At 39.8% G+C, this 20,857-nt stretch overlaps 1 protein-coding gene and 1 non-coding gene across 7 annotated transcripts in view; one reads left to right on the top strand and one right to left on the bottom strand.

The window, feature by feature from the left end:
* Window positions 1-20,857, top strand: part of LOC109429573 (probable G-protein coupled receptor Mth-like 1) — a 427,950-nt gene that overhangs the window by 285,667 nt on the left and 121,426 nt on the right. The gene's annotated exons all lie outside the window — the stretch shown is intronic.
* Window positions 14,265-14,338, bottom strand: Trnat-agu (transfer RNA threonine (anticodon AGU)). Its single transcript has one exon. It is a non-coding gene; the product is annotated as a tRNA-Thr (tRNA).

The raw sequence follows: 20,857 nt of genomic DNA, 5'->3' as shown, positions 1-20,857 counted from the left end.
GCTCTCTCTCTCACACTCCTTTTTGAGAAAATCCTCATCTATTTCCGACTGGCGTGCAAAACTGACTTATTTAACTCGTATTTGTGTAAAAACTTCCATGGTATCGGCAATTTGACATAAGGTTGGTCCTACTCTTATCAATTGCGTTCCACTCCGGGCGGAGATGCACGTGAAATTCTATAGAAATAGGCGACATCGGGGTTATTTGAAGATATTTCAATTTTTGACGCCGTGCGGTGAGTCAAACCAGCTCCATTCGATACTACGGAAGTTTTTACACAAGTACGAATTAAATAAATCTTTTATTTTGCACACCAGGATTTTTCAAAAAAGATGAAAAAGAGAGAGAGTGGGGTTAAATGGGCCCGATACACTGATTTCCAGCATCGTGCGGCGAATGACACCCTCCTTATCTGAAACTGTATCGATTTTTGCAGTTTGTGTCAAAAATTCATTCAATTCCATTCACTCCGATCAGAGATATTGAATTTATTCGCGTTTTATATCTATTTTTTCCCATTGTGCTGTGGTACAAGAAACGTAAAAAGTCCGATAAACAACATAAAATGCAAAACAAAAACCCACAATCCTGTAACCCAACGGATACAGGGAAACATAGGTTCTAGGACTATTTGGGCAGGGGGATCTACCCTAATGTTTGCCGGTTCAGTCTGACCCTTATGGATTCGGAAACTACTGGACCGATTGACGGGAAAATTTGCATGCAAGACGGGACGGGAAAGGTTCTTAGCATGGTCTGAGACCGTTACCCCTCTGAAAAGGGGATCTCCCATACAACTGCATAACTTGAGAACCAATCAAGCAATTGGAACCAAATTTGGCACGAGGAGGATTCAAAAGTTAAAGAATGTTTTTACGGTAGTGTGAGACCTCTCCACCCTTTGAAAAGGGGGGCTCACATACACATGAAACGGATTTTTTTGCATAATTGAGAAATAATCAAGAAAATAGATCCAAATTTAGCATGTGGAGGACGCAGAAGGTGAGGAATGTTTTTATGGTTATATTTTCACTTCACTCTTTCACTTCTGTTATATTTTCCTACTGTTTTTACACTAGAAACGTGATGGGTTCGACACATAAAATACAAAACAAAAACCAACAATTAGTAACCCAACGGTTACCAAGAGGAATGACATATGCTTTTCTAACAGAAAAATCCGCATTTGTCCGTTCCTAACCATCGCAAACCGCAGTTAACTGGGCAACACAGCAGTTAGACGCATTAACGACGGTTAGCAACGAATTAATGTAGATTTTTCCGGTTAGCAAAGGAAGTTTCATTCCTCCTGACGGTTACAAAACAAAGGGAACTAAATTTGACATATGGAGGTTTTTGAAGGCTGGAAACGTCAATAATATTGTGAGTTCCCTTCCATCTATGAAACCGGAAAGGACCATTAAGCCGACGAACATCATGCAGTTGAATGAACAATATTCCAAATGAAAATTAGGCAGCATGGTAATTGAACCAAAATGCCATCAGGCAGAATGATCATCATTCCGGCATTGTCACACAGGTACTTCCCGATACTTATGCTTCTCACTCCATCTGAGATTTTTTATTCTTACAATAATATATTGTTCTTTCAAGTCACATTGCTAAATAGTTGATCTGAGATTTTTTTCTTTTTTAAAAATAAGTAATTCTTTCGCATTACACTCTGGGGCATTCTAGAAAGAAAAGATCGACAAAAGATAAAATTTGAACAAACAACTAAACTGTTTCCCAGGTAATAAGCATGCACTGATAAAAGTTTGAATTTCTTCTTAGTCAAACATGTGTAGGTTTGTGAAGACCAGAAATGTTTCTATGGTGGTGAGTAAAGGTAAAGGCTCTCATACAGATAAAACATGACTCACATCTCAAAAATAAATCAAGCAAGTAATACAAAATATGGCATGTGAAGGGTTTTGAAGACAAGGAATATTTCAAAAGTTGAGGGCCTGCGACTCCTTCTTCTGGGAGCAACACTCCAACATAATCATGAAAAAGAATGCAGAGAATGTCAGCATAATATGTGCAAAATAATCTAAATTTGGCAAGTGGACATTTTTTAAGGCGTAGGATGTCTATTGTCTATGATATTGTGAGCCCTTCCAGAGAGTGGAGAGGGTTTTCATGCAAATAAAATACAGTAATGTTCCGATTTTATCACGCCCTCCGCGCGTCAGACCTTCATTTTTCATTAATTTGCTGTTACATTTGAGAGCAAGTGTTTCCCCTCTTCTTCAAGTTGAATCTTGAAGATACGTTCGTAAACATTAAAAATATTGAAAATGCGTATAGATTTTGTAGAATATTTAAAATAATTTTTGAAAAGGGGCGTGATAAAATCGGAACATTACTGTATAAATTTTTGCATACCTAAAAAAGAGAGTACGGCCAACCGTTAATAGGCCGAAGTTCATAGAGCTGAATGAAGAATAGCCCGAATGGACATTAGGCCGAAAGTTCATTGAATCCACAGGCATAATGATCACCATGCCCTCTTTGTCACGCAGGTTGTACTTCATGCTGCTTATAATGCTCACTACATCAGAGATTTTTCCTTCTTTTAGAAATAGGCTGTTCTTTCAAGTCGTACTATTAAATTTTCCTTATGGATCAACTGCTAAAATTTTCAACATAGGGTAGCAAACCACTTGGGCAGCGGCCGGTAGTTGGGGCACTCTTCGCTATAACTCAGTCAATTCCAAACCAATTGACTTGAAAACACAATTTTTGAATTGTTCAATTTGTTCTCAGGGTGAGAACATAAACATTAAGAAAAATAACAAAAACATTATAAAACCTGAGAAATTATCATAAGCTCTATGAGAACAGAAGATATTCAAAACCAAAACTAAACCAATCTAAAGTGTCGTAGTGAAAGATCCAAAATTGAAATGGGGCAATACAAAGTTTAGCGGGTCAGCTAGTAGAATATAAAACATAAAACATTAGGGGTATTCACTAAATAAACAGATTAAATGACTGCGTAAGCCATGATTATCTGAATATTGAAATGTTTTATAAAATTGTGAAAAAAAAATATTCAAAGATTGCCTTGGTGATTGCGACGTTTAATCAGTTTAATCAGTTCACGCTGTTATACAAATATTGTGAAATAATACTATCCAGGCATGCAGACATGCTCACTCAATCTATCCTTCCATGGTCAAATCAGAAGAAATTTTTTCCGACAATCGACGGTAGACAATAGTGAGTCCAAAATTCAATGTTTTATGTTCAATGTTCTATTGTAAATGTTGATATATGTTTTAGCAACCCCTGAAGAAGGCCACAACTACAAGGTCTAAAAGTTGGAATATGTAGTATATAATACTTATCCAGGCTTAATGACTGAGAAAGCCAATCCCAAAAAAAAAAAGTTCGATCAGTAGCCAGTCGAAATTGCCATTGGAAATAACATTTTATTTAGTCAAACAGTCTAGAAGAGGTTCTCAAAACCATCATAAATCCAATATATAAGATAAAAGGTTTTATGACGGTTGTCAAAACCTTTTTAAGACTAATTGGCCATTAAAATATTACTTGGGATGATATGGTTACACGTTCATTGACGCTAAATGCACGGTCACGGAGTTTCACGCTATTCAAGATTTTTTTTCTAGCAGATACATTTCTTCTAGATCCTGGATTTATTATAGCACCTGTAAAAAGTTTGAAAAATCAGGAGATTCCATTTTCATAATTGAGTAGTAATGTGTATACAAAATGGACATTAGCAGAAAATGGAAGATATTGGATCATGTAGATTCACATGGCAAATCTTCTCATATAATCATTCTGATCCTACACTACATATCCCATTATTCTTCCAGAGTTTTGCTTAAAAATGTTCCGAAGATTTGGCAATGTAGAAAAATATACTTGTAATGTATATTATTACGCTATTGCCCTTGTATCATCGATGCAGAATAAATCCTATTTAAAATTATTCATTCCGTATCCATTTCAAGCGTTTGAAAACCGATATACATAGTGAAACAGTTTATCTGCATTATTCGACCAACGATGGGCGACCACGGGCCAACCGCCCATAGTTCAGTTTGGGGTCCACTCCATATGACCAAGGGTATGTTTGTCTACGGTGTACCTACTGATGACGCCACCGCCCGACCAAGTGCCCATGGTAAACAACCCGTTTGCGTTGAACCATATTTGACCACCACCAGAGCCGGGCGTCCAGCACAGCTCGCCAGTTGCAGTTTCAATCGTATCATGGCTCATTAAATGGGAATTCTTGATGAGCGACGGGTTATCCAACGCAGCAGGGACGGGAGTAATCCAATCCCAGTCAACCCAACCGTCCCGTCGTCATATGGTCAGCTCGAGCCGTACCTACAAGTGCAAGCATTGCTGCTACCGCCATCGTTGCATAATGTATGCGAAAGAGAGCGCGCGCGCCCATAACAAATGCACTTTTATGTTTGCCTTCCTACATGGTTGTTCTGGAAGCTCCCGGCTGAAGCCTCTCATCGCGTCGTTGGACACTCCAACGTCGACGATCAGTGGCAGTGGGGTGATGGGAGTAAACCAGTTTATGAAACAATTTCACTGCTAAAAATATCCCAGTAGGTAGCAGCCGTTTGTTGGAGTCCCCCAGTCTACCATGATCGGTAAGGTAATTAGTGAAACTTCCTTGTTTCCACACAAGAGAGGTCGCAAACTCCAGGGCTGGTAGCAAACCATATTTTAGAGTGCATCCGCATTGAGGTTATGGACACCGTTATTCGACCACTTCAACCCAAAATGGTTAACCAATGAAGCGGGACATGGATTTTAGTTCGGGTCGGGCAGACCGACAACGACACAAAGTAACCCAGCAGCGAATGTTTATGATGCAATTTAGATTTAAATATGGAGCAATTAATCACCGTCGTTGGAATATTTACTGCCCAGTCGGGTCACTCCACCAGCGAATGGATAGCCGCAATTTGCTCCATGGACATTGTTGAAATCGGTAACCGATTTGTAAGTAACGTACTCTGTCCATTCGTACCACCAACTACAAATCGGTGGGACCATTTGAACCGTTTCCAACTCATCTAAATGGTTGACCCTCGTCTTGTTATGTTTATTCCGCAGGCCGTTTTGCAGTTTGTTGTAGTTGTCATGGAGCTTCCTAACAGCAATGATTATAAGCTAGCGTAGCGACTTTGTTTCAGAATTATGCCCTCCGCTGTCTGCGGCTGTCATAGAATTTGAGCCTGAGCATAACGTTGAAATGTGCAACCACTTGCAAGCAGCAACCAGCGACGACGCAATGTTTATGTCAAATGCAATTATCACTGACGTTCAGTGTGCTGCATCTGCAGCACGACTCTGTTTGCTGCGTGCAGTACAATAATAATCATCACAGCATGCGACGACGGCAAGTGGTTCCCGAGGCAACCCGCACTGAATTATGCTGACGAGGACAGCTAGCTAGGAGCATTCGTCGTCCCTAGTCACGTTCATCATAACTTTTAATGGAGTTGGCGAAATTCACCGGGAAAGAATCTTCGTTCCCGTGGTAACCGACGAACGTTCTTGACTGCAAAATGCAGTTTTCTATCAATCCCGATTGGACCTTGATAACATTCACGGGTGTGTTTTGGTACATCGATGTTAGTGAAAATGGAATCGCCCGCATTCAAAGATTCTCCCAGAATTCCGAGAGCGATTCTGCTAGAATCCTGGTAGGGATTCTTTCAGAATCCTGAGAGGGATTCTCTTAGTATCCTGAGAAGGATTCCCCCAAGAATCCTGAGAGGGATTCTCCCAAGAATCCTGAGAGGGATTCTCCCAAGAATCCTGAGAGGGATTCTCCCAAGAATCCTGAGAGGGATTCTCCCAAGAATCCTGAGAGGGTTTCTCTCAAGAATCCTAAAAGGGATTCACCTACGAATCCTGAGAGGGATTCTCCCAAGAATCCTGAGAGGGATTCTCCCAAGAATCCTGAGACGGATTCTCCCAAGAATCCTGAGAGGGATTATCTCAAGAATCCTGAGAGGGATTCTCTCAAGAATCCTGAGAGGGATTATCTCAAGAATCCTGAGAGGGATTCTCTCAAGAATTCTGAGAGGGATTCTCTCAAGAAACCTGAGAGGGATTCTCCCAAGAATCCTGAGAGGGATTCTCTCAAGAATCCTGAGAGGGATTCTCTCAAGAATTCTGAGAGGGATTCTCTCAAGAATTCTGAGAGGGATTCTCTCAAGAATTCTGAGAGGGATTCTCTCAGGAATCCTGGGAGGGATTTTCCCAAGAATCCTGAGAGGGTTTCTCTCAAAAACCCTAAAAGGGATTCACTTTCGAATCCTGAGAGGGATTCTCTTAGTATCCTGAGAAGGATTCTCCCAAGAATCCTGAGAAGGATTCGCCCATGAATCCTGAGAAGGATTCGCCCATGAATCCTGAGAGGGATTCTCCCAAGAATCCTGAGACGGATTCTCTCAAGAGTCCTGAGAGGGATTATCTCAAGAATCCTGAGAGGGATTCTCTCAAGAAACCTGAGAGGGATTCTCCCAAGAATCCTGAGAGGGATTCTCTCAAGAATTCTGAGAGGGATTCTCTCAAGAATTCTGAGAGGGATTCTCTCAAGAATCCTGAGAGGGATTCTCTCAAGAATCCTGAGAGGGATTCTCTCAAGAATCCTGAGAGGGATTCTCCCAAGAATCCTGAGAGGGTTTCTCTCAAGAATCCTAAAAGGGATTCACCTACGAATCCTGAGAGGGATTCTCTTAGAATCCTGAGAAGGATTCTCCCAAGAATCCTGAGAGGGATTCTCCCAAGAATCCTGAGAAGGATTCTCCCAAGAATCCTGAGAAGGATTCGCCCATGAATCCTGAGAGGGATTCTCCCAAGGATCCTGAGAGGGATTCTCCCAAGGATCCTGAAAGGGATTCTCCCAAGAATCCTGAGAGGGATTCTCCCAAGAATCCTAAAAAGGATTCGCCCATGAATCCTGAGAGGGATTCGCCCATGAATCCTGAGAGGGATTTTCCCAAGAATCCTGAGAGGGATTTTCCCAAGGATCCTGATAGGAATTCTATCAAGAATTCAGAGAGGGATTCTCCCAAGAATCCTGAGAGGGATTCGCCCATGAATCCTGAGAGGGATTCTCCCAAGAATCCTGAGAGGTATTTTCTCAAGAATCCTTAAAGGGATTTTCCCAAGAATCCTGAGAGGGATTTTCAAAATAATCCTGAGAGGGATTCTCCCAAGAATCCTGAGAGGGATTCTCCCAAGAATCCTGAGAGGGATTCTCCCAAGAATCCTGAGAGGGATTCTCCCAAGAATCCTGAGAGGTATTTTCTCAAGAATCCTGAGAGGGATTCTCTCAAGAATCCAGAGAGGGATTCACCCAAGAATCCTGAGAGGGATTCTCCTAAGAATACTGAGAGGGATTCTCTCAAGAATCCTGAGAGGGATTCTCTCAAGAATTCCGAGAGGGATTCTCTCAAGAATCCTGAGAAGGATTATCCCAAGAATCCTGAGAGGGGTTATCTCAAGAATCCTGAGAGGGATTCTCTCAAGAATCCTGAGAGGGATTCTCTCAAGAATCCTGAGAGGGATTCTCTCAAGAATCCTGAGAGGGATTCTCTCAAGAATCCTGAGAGGGATTCTCTCAAGAATCCTGAGAGGGATTCTCTCAAGAGTCCTGAGAAGGATTATCTCAAGAATCCTGAGAGGGATTCTCTCAAGAATCCTGAGAGGGATTCTCTCAAGAATCCTGAGAGGGATTCTCTCAAGAATCCTGAGAGGGATTCTCTCAAGAATCCTGAGAGGGATTCTCCCAAGAATCCTGAGAGGGATTCTCTCAGAATCCTTAGAGGGATTCTCTCAGAATCCTGAGAGAGATTATCTCAGAATCCTGAGAGAGATTCTCTCAGAATCCTGAGAGAGATTCTCTCAGAATCCTGAGAGAGATTCTCTCAGAATCCTGAGAGAGATTCTCTCAGAATCCTGAGAGAGATTCTCTCAGAATCCTGAGAGAGATTCTCTCAGAATCCTGAGAGAGATTCTCTCAGAATCCTGAGAGAGATTCTCTCAGAATCCTGAGAGATTCTCTCAGAATCCTTAGAGAGATTCTCTCAGAATCCTGAGAGAGATTCTCTCAGAATCCTGAGAGAGATTCTCTCAGAATCCTGAGAGGGATTCTCTCAGAATCCTAAAAGGGATTCTCTCAAAATCCTGAGAGGGATTCTCTCAGAATCCTGAGAGGGATTCTCTCAGAATCCTGAGAGGGATTCTCTCAGAATCTTGGGAGGGATTCTCTCAGAATCCTGAGAGGGATTCTCTCAGAATCCTGAGAGGGATTCTCTCAGAATCCTGAGAGGGATTCTCTCAGAATCCTGAGAGGGATTCTCTCAGAATCCTGAGAGGGATTCTCTCAGAATCCTGAGAGGGATTCTCTCAGAATCCTGAGAGGGATTCTCTCAGAATCCTGAGAGGGATTCTCTCAGAATCCTGAGAGGGATTCTCTCAGAATCCTGAGAGGGATTCTCTCAGAATCCTGAGAGGGAATCTCTCAGAATCCTGAGAGGGATTCTCTAAGAATCCTAAGAGGAATTCTCTCAGAATCCTGAGAGGGATTCTCTCAGAATCCTGAGAGGGATTCTCTCAGAATCCTGAGAGGGATTCTCTCAGAATCCTGAGAGGGATTCTCTCAGAATCCTGAGAGGGATTCTCTCAGAATCCTGAGAGGGATTCTCTCAGAATCCTGAGAGGGATTCTCTCAGAATCCTGAGAGGGATTCTCTCAGAATCCTGAGAGGGATTTTCTCAGAATCTTGAGAGGGATTCTCTCAAAATCCTGAGAGGGATTCTCTCAGAATCCTGAGAGGGATTCTCTTAGAATCCTGAGAGGGATTCTCTCAGAATCCTGAGAGGGATTCTCTCAAGAATCCTGAGAAGGATTTTCTCAAGAATCCTGAGAGGGATTCTCTCAAGAATCCTGAGAGGGATTCTCTCAAGAATCCTGAGAGGGAATTTTGTGATTTAGAGAATTTATTCTGCTCGGGTTATGGCAGCGATGGGAGCAGCCGTGGCTGCCAACATCAGTTCAAGTTTCGTTTGGTTGAACGGGAAATACTACACCGCAGCAGCCCTCCTTGCAAATACAGGATGGAATCTGCCGTTTCCGTTCCGGTGCATCAATGCGAGAGTAGAAACTAGTAAATATGTGAGCTAGTTTCTAGGCACGGCAAGGATGCTGAACGAACCATCACAGTACACCTGGTTCTCGTTTTACACGGGTCTTTTTTTACTTCAACTCTGTCATGATATTTGTACAGTATCTAGCTGTGTACAAACATTCCAGAACGTTGGTAGGAAATTGACTGAGTCATAGCGCAAATTTGCCCCGTGCAAAAAGAAAATCAGCTGTATTCAACAATTCGGTTCAACTCTATGAAGACGTCAAAAAGCTCGACGACGACGACGACATGCCTAGCCTATCGAGGTGAAGACGTGAATGCAAAGAAATCAGAACCGTGACCAAACTGCATGGTGCTTGGAAAACTTTAGAAATAAGTATAAGTAAGGATGTGACCGCAAGGACCGGTGCGGCGGTACAAAGACCTATTGGCACATTTTGCGGAAAAGTATGGAGAAAATGCATGGGGATGTTGATTTATGGGAGCAGTGGCGATGTGTCACACATTTGAATATGAAATAGGGTTTCTGTTTGACTTCGTGAGTTTCATAAATGGAAATGAGTTTGACCGACATATGTATCAGTAGAACTGATTCGGTAGGGCTTAAAATTCGTTACATTCGCTAATTCCTGTCACATCAGACGAAAAATTGCATATCATTATAGATATTCCGACTTACCTTTGTCAATGTCTCATTAGATGGAGGCAAAGGGTTGTAGACTATTCATAATCACTCAGCCTCTAAAGCACTAGAAATCGAAGAATTATACTAAATTTCACATTTCAATTTCATTGACATTAACATTTTTTCTCTTTTTGCGTACGACGAAGGAAACTGCACCAAAGCTGCAGTCGTTCTTCAATGTTCTTCACCGTTCAATTTTTACTTTGCCAGATTCATTTATCGAACTGACATTCAAGTCACACTCCACAATAGGTCTGTGGCACTCCAAAGTTGAATTGCACTGCTGTTGAATACAGCTGTGTACAGCAAAAGTATTAGGCGCGGTGCTTAGGTAGACGGGAATTAGATAAAAACCCCCACGATGATTAGAGTAACGCTCTTCACACTTTACATAGATAATTCTCGCTGGAACCAAGCCACCATTTACATATAGTCTGGGATTTCAAATTTTTCCTGCTTATTCGCTAATAAGATAAAATTTATGAAGAATTTTCGATAAAAGAAATCAAGATAAAAATCCTAACAAGGGTTTTCATTAAAAACATACTTGGAATTTATATTCTCGCATCAATTTGGTTATGGTAGATCTCGAGAAATTTCCATGAGTTTTAAGTTTAAATTTAAAAAAAAAAGGTTGTAGTTGAAACCGTTCCATGATGATTCTGAAGAAATCAGTGTGATAATGTGTAGCAGATGTTATACGTTGGCAAGAGGTTCCTAGAGTAATTTCTTTTCGAAACTGAATTATTTATTTCTAACGAAAGGCAAATCTTGTAAATAATATTCTTAATAAATTTCTATTGGAGTTAATATTAACATTCGTAGCAGATCCTGAAAGTATTCAAAACATTCAGAAGATGTCATTGTTTCTTTTGTGTTTTGTATTGTATTTGTTTCCTTAATAATGCTATACTAAGGGAGATCTCCCTTTCTTCGACGGTGAAACACCCGAAAAAGGTACAAAGCGTAACAAAATTCCGGACGTCGAACAGTGTGTAAAATCCCCATTAATTAACTTTCCCGTTAACCTAGCAGGGTGAGGCCATGTCACCAAAATCCCGACATGCATCCGTGTAAAAACGGCACTTCACAAGTTGTTTAACTTCGAGCCCTGAAGAAGATCCAAACCCGAGGATCGAAACGTCGGCGATGAATTAAAATAATCAACGCTTATTTCTGTGACTGCAAGCCGAAACCATTAAACTTTTTGAAGTGATTTCAAAAATTTCTGGTGAGAATTCTCGAAAGAATCTTCAGATAAACATTGCCTGCAGCTTTGGGTAGTAGTTAATTGGTTTAAGCCGACTATTACGATCTAGAAGGAAAGACGAATTTCACAGGAAATTGTGATAATGATCCCGTAATCATTGCAGGCAAAACTTCTGACAGAATTCCTTGAATATTTTGTGAAATAATTTCTTATGGAAGTTCTAATAATTTTTTATTGTACCAACCAAAAACGGTGGAATCTGTAGAAGTACACTCACCGAAATCCGTGGAGGAATTTGAAAAGTTTACCTCGACGAATATGTTTAGAGAGCTTCTTGAAAGTATCCCTGGAGAAAACTGATTTTATTGACCGTAGGGTAGTAGACGTGTTTTGACCCGGGGCAGGTATTTTGGCCCACCTTGGGAATTTTATTATTTTATCATATACATAATCTCTACAAAATCTTAAGAAAATATGATTGGAATCTTGGCAAATTATTATTGGAACTTCCAATAAAAATTTGTCAAGATTTTGTAGAGATTACATGATAAAATTAATAAAATTCCCAAACTGGGCCAAAATACCCGCCCTGGGCCAAAATACTTCTACTACCATATTTATAAAAATAGTAACCAAATATTTACTCATAGATTGTAAAAAAAGTGTGAATAATTTTTAATTAGGGTTTTAAGCCAAAACGATGAATATGTTGACTCAGCGTATACATATAACAAAAAATACTATTTAATAAGAATCCAGGACTTAACGAATTCTATTATATTATGTCCAAATAAATAATATAAATGAACAATTTAAATAACTACGCCGTCTTTTAATATAGGAAAACGAGGTCTGTTTGCCCGTCGTTTCGAAACTGGGGTTTTGTGTGACAATTTTTCATTTTTTGCACTTTTGTTTCGTTTTTTTTTTGATTGATTTGTGGGTACACAACCCACCATCTATAAAGCATTTTAGGTAATAACAAACCATCTCTTAGCCAACATATCAATTTTGATCAAAAAGAAAAAAATAAAAATAATCTATAATACTAGTACAAATACACTACTGAAATACACATTCTTCTTCTTCTTCTTCTTGGCGTTACATCCTCATTGGGACAAAGCCTGCTTCTCAGCTTAGTGTTCTATGAGCACTTCCACAGTTATTAACTGAGAGCTTCCTCTGCCAATGACCATTTTGCATGCGTATATCGTGTGGCAGGCACGGAGATACTCTATGCCCAAGGAAGTCAAGGAAATTTCCTTTACGAAAAGATCCTGGACCGAGCGGGAATCGAACCCGTCACCCTCAGCATGGTCATGCTGAATACCCGTGCGTTTACCGCCTCGGCTATATGGGCCCACATTATTATAACTTAATTTTGGCATAAGTTACGAAACTATTAATTATTTGGGTAGCTGGAACATCCATCGCCCCACGAACATCTCTTATTGGTATTCTGAGAGGTCTTCCTATTCGCGACATTTCATCCTGCATGAGCGAACTCTTTCTTTTGTTTCATCAGTTATAGTTAGACGAAACATGAGACCAAAAACGAAACATTAGTTACCCCTGAAGATGACGCAAACCCCAGTGTCAAAACGTCAGCAAATAATAAACCTCGTTTTCCCATATTAAAAAAAATGCGTAGCCGTCTAATTTGAAGATATATAATTCTGATGTTTATGAATAAACTTTTAGAATAATGTCAAAAATTAATTTGGAAAAAAAATCAAAAATATTTAAAAAAAATATGGAGTCACCAATAAATTTCTTCAACAATATCGACAGAGAAAAAGTAAAATTCCCATGCAATTTTTCTATTAAATATAACGATTTTTTGACAAATTCCTCTAAAATATCTACTAAAAATGGTTTTCTAGGAAATTATTATTAAATAATGGTTTTCTTAAACTTTTGTTTATTTTTCATGTGTATCGCGTTTTAGGACGTTTGACAATAATTTCACGCAGAATTTCGCTTAAGTTTTTATGAGTTCCAATTGTCAATTTTATCAGCGTTCCTAATTTTGTTGGATATTCTATAAAAGAAATATTTTGGAAAATTATTTTTGGAGCTGCATTTTTCATCCGCAAGTCCAGCCCGAACTTTTAAAGAAATTCAAACGCTATTGAATTTGTCTCTGAAAAAAAAATTAAGCTTTCCAAGTAAATGCAGGAGATTTCAAGAGATATTGACAAGAAGTTGTCCAGGGATACAATAATTTTCTGTATGGCTTTTTCAAGATGAGTTCAAAATAATTGAAATTATCGGCAATCTGAAATCCTCCTCTTAGCGTACATTTTGATAACCTTTTTCAAAATTTAAACATAAAATTCGAAGTCTTAAATACCATTAACTGGAGGAAGAGCTTCCAATTTTCAAACAAATTAATGCATACTATGGGCGCATTGATTACGCAGCTGATTCGAAAACGAGAAATAATTATTCTGAATTTGGGGCCATCGTAGAACTGAATCCGCCAAGTGCACAGTAGAAACAAAAAGAAAAAAAGTTGATTGTTCCGAACCATCCAGGAAAGACACAATCTTCCAGTATGCAAATAGACCTAGACTCCCTACAAGACCGAACAAAAAAGACGACTCATGCTCATTGAACAAGTGCACCAGCGCATTTAAAAGGCATAAGCAAACATAGCCGCAGCCGGCAAGAGTGCGAGTCAAACAGAAATAAAAACTCACTAGTGCCGCGCAAAAGAGCAGAAGTCAGGCTCATTTGAATTCAAACTAGTTCTCGGCTTGCTGGACGTTCGTTCCAGCACAAAAGCGCCCTATCACTCAGATCTAGCACAGAGGCAAGCGCGCGCGAGCGGGTGCTAGCAGGTTCCGAGGAATGGTTAAAAGATGAAAAGATTGGATTGCACGGACGGACGGAGTACAGTTGAAAAGCTGTTATGGTGAGGAAGGGGTGAGGTGAGATGATGCGGAGCGGAGGCTAATTGAGCGAATTCTTTGACTTCGATGGCTGGGTGATGAGTGGTGCGCGACGGGAAACTAGGCGACCTTGAGAGATTCACTTTAGCGCAAGTACGCCCCACCCGATCGATGACTTGCGCTGCGCGGTTCTGAACTATGTCAGCTGGTAGACCGCAATTATTGGTAGGTATCTGGTTGGAATCGCGAATGCAGACTGCATTCGCCTTTCTGGCTATAGCCAGGTAATAAAAAATCGTATTACTGAGAGGCTCCGGCGAGATTCGAACTCACGATCTCCTGTTTACTAGACAGGCGCTTTAACCAACTAAGCCACGGCGCCTTCGACAAGTGAGATTAGCCGGTAACGTATTATCAATGCTTGTGCCGTCTCTCAGCTTGAACGATTATGTAGGTAAGGTCCTACTAGATTCGATCCGAGTGCGAATCAGTCAGTGATGGCTTGCCATCAACTGAACAAATGAAAGTAAAAGTCTCCTACAACTGGTGGAGTACACGGGACACAACGGACGGGCATTATCGTCGTCCGATTGAATGCCGCTCGGCAACACCAACAAAATTAATGAATGTAATTAACGGGAAGAAAAATAGCCAACATTTTACAACTCGATGATTAATTAAGCAGCAGCGAGGTAGAATCTTGGGTGCAGCTCAGCGATTTTTCTCGATTCCTTTCTACGGTTCGGTGGTGGTGCGATGTTGAAAACAACGGTTGAACTCCGGTTGGTGACTTATGGGCCGCTTAGTCACGAGACTTTCCGACAAATTTATTCACGCGTCTTGCTCTCGCCCTCAAGGGAACAGCGACAGCAAACAACCACAACAACAGGTGGAACTCGCCGGTAGGGTGCATAAATTTTCCCGAGTGGGGAGTTGTTTTGATTCCCTGGCATAATGTTGTTCTAGTTGTTGTTGTACTCTGTTGATCACATGTTTTGAAATTCCCAAAACAGCAACGCGTTACGAAACATGCCTATGCCTACATGAAGTGACCTTTATAATCGAAATCTTTCAACGGCTCATTGAGTTCCGTCTTCAACTGCTTGCCTTCAACAAGCAGCCAGTAACAAATCTATTAACATATGTAAATTTATGACAGCCGCGCTCGCTAATTTCACCTTTCAGCGAGACAGTGAATTCGGACATGTGTTGTTGCGCTCTTGCCGCCAGTGGGTGCGCAAAAGCACATCGCGACTCGCGAGAACATACGGTCACACAATATATTTATTGTATGTGCGACCTCGCCGGTTAAGTCAATATGTTTTGCGCAAATGGACGGGAAATGACGATGGAGAAAATTTGGAAATTGTACGTAATAACCTGCGCACGGATGTGTAGGAGTACGTGGTGTTTTTGTTTCTTGAAATGGTCAATTTGAAAAATGGGTTTCAAAATGACATTTGTGAGCTAATGGAGACGAACGATTGGCCACAGACAAACGGACGTAACAGCTACAGTAATTTCCGTGAAAATGCATCGTCCAGTTCTCACTACCATCACCTAGAAGACTTGTTTCACGATACACAGAGTTGTGCAACAACATCAGCAGAAGGCGCTAGTTAGAAACGACAAACGCATAGAAAAACTTGACCCACGCCTGTGGTTGTGAAGACTACATTTGATACGATCGTTGAAAGCGTGGTCGCTGGAAATTTTGCTAGTGTCACATCTATTTTCTGTAAATTGGAGTTCAAAGAAGTAAGTTTTTATTTTTAAGTTAAAAAAAGACACGGACACCGTCTTCAGTCAGAGGCTTTACAGACTGAACGAAACCTAACACTAGATAATGGTACCCATAGCATGGTACGGTTATACGCTTGGTGACCCTTGGCACGGCTACGAGGCTCCGAGTTTTAACCCTGCGATCGAATTCTTCAGTTTAATGATCACGTTTCGAGTTTTAGTTTAAAGTTTTGGAATATGTATGTAGAATTTTGGAAGTTTTAGCCGGTATTCAGTATTTTCTGGGAAAATTCTGAAATTTCAGAATACCTGAAAACTTCCCAAACATGGGAATAGTATGACAAATCAAAATATAAATTGAAAAGCGCATCTATTCTGTAAGCATGGAATCATTTGCGGAACTCATTTAAGCGATTTCTGGCGGACTTCTTCAAGCACTTCGAGTGAAGCTTTCATGGTTTTTGGGTGAATGTTTCAAGGAAAATTGTGAACGGAATGATTTGGGGAGCTAATGGCAGAAAGAATAGTGATGTTTTATCGGAATTTCTTCAAGTTAGAGCCTGTGAAAACCTTGCTGATGAATGTCCATGCATACCTGTTCGTTCCACCAAAAGTAGGCATATTGTTTGCACGTAAAACAGTAATCTTCCATGAATAACATCAGTTAAGTCTAAGTGTAGAATTAGCAATTAGTTGAAATACACAAAAATAAAAACAAAAAAAAACATCAGTTAAGTTGTAGTTGAGTGCAATCTCAATCTTAGCTTTTCAAAACATAAATAATTTCAGGTGAGTATTGAGTATATAATATTTGGAATTACTATAGCATTGGATCACTTTGCGGTCTTCGGCAAAGTTTTTCGGCATATTCTAGGCTATACTTCAAAGTCATTAGTTAGATCGTTTTTGACAAAAAAAAAAAATCAATTTATGTGAAAAATGCAAAACATGTTTTGGACGTTTAAAAGAATCTAAAAAGTTTTGTTTCTAAAAATTCCATTTTGTTGACCCGGTCTAATGGGCATCTTCCGATTGGGCTTGATCAGGAAATGGGTGGTGGCTGGTCATATCCCGAGCAAAGGCGGATAACAAAATGATAACAAGTTTTGTTAACTGGTTATCATTCGTTTGATAATTGAATTTGTTATTCTTCTTCTTCTTCTTTATGGCTCGACACTTCAACTTAGTGTTCTTTGAGCACTTCCACAGTTATTAATTGAAGGGCTTTTTCTTTGCCTGCCATTGCATGAATTTGTATATTGTGAGGCAAGTACAATTATACACTATGCCCAGGGAGTCGAGAAAATTTTCCCGACCGGAACGGGAATCGAACCCGCCGTCTCCAGATTGGCGATCCATAGCCTTAACCACTAGGCTAACTGGAGACCCCTGAATTTGTTATTATTAGGTTGAATTAAGAGCCAACATAACAAAAATGATAACTCAAATTTACTCCACCAATACCAAAATGATAAGAAGTTAAATTGTCATTGAGTTCAAGTTGATAACTGATTGTGTTATACAATATTTTATTCAATTTTATATCAATATGAAAAAATACAGCTGATTGATAACAGGTTTTGTTATCATTTAGTTATCATTCAGAGCTATTTTATCGACCAAAATAGTAAAAATCTACTTTACCGACATAGTTTGCAGCTGAAAAAAAGTTTCTTATAGGGTAATTCGCCAATTGTTGAACAGTCAGTACTGGCATTTTTGTTTTCGTTTATTTTTCCGTGCATAATTCCACTTTACTTGAAAAATTTCCAGTGAACGTCTAGATCCACTCATTCCTTATACTTCCCATTGAATTTAAATTCCCTTAAATTCCATTTTCTAAGAGAAAATAGAACATTTGTATGGGAAGTCTGTTACCCTAATGTTGAACGCTTCCTTAAGCTAGCTCATCCTAATGTTGGACGATTCTCGCTAATTGTTGAACGGTTCAAGCTTTGTTCGTAATTGATGACGTATAACCCGACATCGACCTATCATTCACCTGTTTTTATTTTTGCTACCAAACCAAACATAGACCTTACAGTTATCCAATGTGGGTCCAACAGTGGTCCAACATTTGATAACATTTAACCCGACTTTGACCCGACATCCGATAATTTTTCACTCTGCCGGAATTTTTCCGGGTTTTTCGTGTTTTGTGCCCAGTAAGTTATTTGTATGGCAATGAGTATTGTGTTGTTCTTGGCTGTGCATGCATCACTCCTGTAGGGGTGAGTATGGCAGCATAATCTATCGCGTTCGCTATTGTCTCGAGTGAAAATCAAAACAATAGATGCGCGGGTGTTTAGTGTCCAGTATTGTGTTGTTCTTTGCTGAGTATTGTGTTGTTCTTTACAGAGAAGAACATTAATCAAGACAATTAGATGATCGGCATTGAACCACAAAAACCCCACAACAATTGGTGAGATCTTTCCAATATTATTTATTTATAAATATTTCTATTTCAGTATATTTACTTTATAACTGCATATAAGTTGAAAATTCGCTATTTTCAACATCCTTTCATCTATTGGAAGATGCTTCAGTTCTGGGCTCTTTCTAAGTTGATGAAGGGATTTATAAATGCCTGCAAGGACTTGGCCAGGTGTGTGGAGCTGAGTGAATCTATGACATTGTAGATAGTAGCGACATCAGCAATGTCAATGGAAATATTCAACTTTGCAACTCCATCCAAGATTTGTGCAAGTATTCATGCTATGCTATGCTATGCTAGTAAGTTATTTGTATGGCAATTTATTCAAATGACAGGGAATCGCTTCTCATTTGAAAAGAGCTCTAGTGGACTGAAATTGTTTTAAGCTTAACTGGATGTAAAAATGACTGAAAAGATTTGACTAGAAGCGAAAACGATTGAAGAAAAGAACGCATCTGAAAGCCCCTGAAACACTCCTGGATACCCATGGAACCCACTCAATCCCCTAGAACACCCCTGCAATGACTCTGAAATCCCTTGCAAACTCGTGGATCGCTCCTAAACCCCTCTGGAACGCCCTGAAATACTTCTGGGACCACTTCATCACTCTGGATCCCTCTGGAACACCTCTGGAACGCTCTTGAAACCCATTGAAAACCCCTGGAACCATCCTGAAGCTCTCTGCAACACCCCTGGAACATACCTGGAACAACCTTGAAACCCCGATTAGGTAAAGTGGAAAAAAAATCTGGCAGTCATGCTAACATCGTAGGTTATATCAGTGTTCAACAATTGGATCCAAGATGCATAATGATAGTGTGATGAGAAAAATATTTTTTGTAAATGAAATTACGAAGAAAATGTGATTTTAAACAATGTTAAACTGTTAAGGACATCCTTCCAGTTCTTGTAACTATGGTGTGACTTTGATATTTGTGGTCGTATTGCCAGCAAAGCTTATTTCGTAAAAGCAATTTCTTAAAATTAATCTTAAGAATTGTGCAGTTTTCATGTCATCAGCAGGACAAAATTTTCAATCAATATTTTTGAAGTAAAATATGTATAATTTTGTAACTTAATTGGATCAATATCGTGACACACAACTATACGCATCTACATCATACGTTTATGTTGAGCGAAAATTGCTTAAGTTGAATTTATAATAAAATTTTCAGAAACTGTTCAACATTTGGGTGGTGTTCAACAATTAGCGAATTACCCTAATTATAACCCATGTTTTCAAATATTGCGGCCAGTGGGTCTCGAACCCTGATTGAGTGATTATCGGTCGCAGCCGATAGCCCGCCTATACCAACGGGACTCATTGAGAAGAAGAGTAGTTGAAGGCTACACTCTTGTACAGCAGTCCAATTAAAGAATCTATTTTTAGATTTAGAGGTCGATCAGACCCTCAGTTTTGGGAAAGCTTTGACATGTGCGTTTGGAAGCTGATAACAAATTTTGTTATCATTTAGTATTTTTATGTTATCGCGATAGTCCTAAATTATTGATAACTAAAATTGTTATTTTGGATGTTCGAGGGTTCGACTGTTTGGATGGGACGAGTCCAAAACGGTCGTTCTAGAGAACTTTAGACTGCAAAGCCGAACTCTTACCAATCTAAACTTGTTATCATCTCATTATCATCAATTGGAAAAGATGATAACAAAAATAACAAAATGATAATACCGATAACATAGTTTATTATCAAAGTCATATCACTTAGTTATCCGCTTTTGCTAGGGTAGATGGTAGGGTAGAGGGCAGTCTTGTTAGCGATCACAGTCATTGACACCTTTTCGTCGATATTCGGATACCTTCGTCTCCAACATTCGCAACACAAGCGATCAAACTACTATACGAAACAAAAATGTCAAACGAATGCGCTTGACCACGAAAGCGTCTTCGGGAGATGTTCGATTTTTGTTATACCTGTCATTTCCATAAAGAGAGCTACTTTGGCTATATGTATGTGTCCTTATCGATTTATCACGCACGAATAAACTAATATTATACCAATCATAATCAACATTGGCTCAAATCATGTGAACAGCTGGAATTAGACAAATGTCATCGTGTCAGACGACGTTGATTTGACCCGCTTTTATGTTTATTGATCTTCGTTCTACCGCTTGTGTTGAGTGTAAGAGGTAGCGGTAGCGCACGAATGTAACAAAGGAAGCTGACATCCGACCGCGGCAATGAAACGAAGGTAGTGTAAAGTGTCGGATGTTTACAAGCCTGGTAGAGGGTAAGGATAGAGCGTAGGATAGAGGTTTGGAATAGAGGGCAGAGAAGACGGTTAGATGGACGGTAAGACGGTAAGGATTAGATAAGATGAGAGTTTCCCAGATTCTTCCCGGCATCAGGCATTCCTCTCGAGAATCTTCCCAGGACTCCTCCCGGGATTCATTCAGATGTCAGGATTTCGGCAGGGATTGCATTAGAAAATCCTGAAAGGATTATTTTAGTTATTCTATTCGGCATTCCTCCAGGGATTGAACTTCTTCACAGATTATTTCTGAAATTCCTGCTGGGATTCCTCTCGAAAAGGAATTTGAAAAAATATAGATTTCTGCCGAGATTTATTCAGGCAACCTTAGACTTTTTAGGTGTTCGTCCCGGAATTTCTGATGGGAGTCCTTCAAAAATTCTTCCCCAGTTTTTTCAGTGATTTCTTTAATAATTCCTGCCAGAATTTCTTCTATGGTTCTTTTTGGGATT

Source organism: Aedes albopictus, chromosome 2 (assembly GCF_035046485.1).
Source record: "Aedes albopictus strain Foshan chromosome 2, AalbF5, whole genome shotgun sequence".
NCBI classification, from domain to species: Eukaryota; Metazoa; Arthropoda; class Insecta; order Diptera; family Culicidae; genus Aedes; species Aedes albopictus.
Note: the sequence above shows the minus strand (reverse complement) of the source record. Positions and strands in the feature narration are given on the sequence as shown.